Raw genomic sequence first — 472 nt, forward strand, 5'->3', positions numbered from 1 at the left:
AGAAAAAGGAAGAAAGGAGAGAAAGAGAGAAGAAAAGGAAGAAAAAACGAGAGAAAGGGGGAGCAAACACAGACAAAAGAAAAGAAAAGAGGAGAGGGGGAAAGAAGGGAGGACAATAAAAAACAAAAGAAAAGATAAAAGAAAGTTAAAAAGATTAGGGAAAAATAAAGTACATAATAGAAAAATTAAGATAATGATAGCTCTAAAACAGCCATATTTAAGGGAAACACATAAATTGTTTTCAGGAATATTAACTTTCTTTTTTTCTCCCCAAAAAGCTGGTTGCAAAAACACGATTGAATATTATTGTGGTTAATTGGGGATGCTAATTATGCAATATATTTGGTTTTGGTCCCACCAAAAAGGGATAAAAAAGAATTTGGATATTTATTTGTTGTTCAATTCTGGCTGTGAAGCTCAAGTTTATATACAATAATATTCGAAACGGTTTTGTAGTTTATAATTGGGAGCG

The sequence above is a fragment of the Penaeus monodon genome, chromosome 34, assembly GCF_015228065.2.
Source record: "Penaeus monodon isolate SGIC_2016 chromosome 34, NSTDA_Pmon_1, whole genome shotgun sequence".
NCBI lineage: Eukaryota > Metazoa > Arthropoda > Malacostraca > Decapoda > Penaeidae > Penaeus > Penaeus monodon.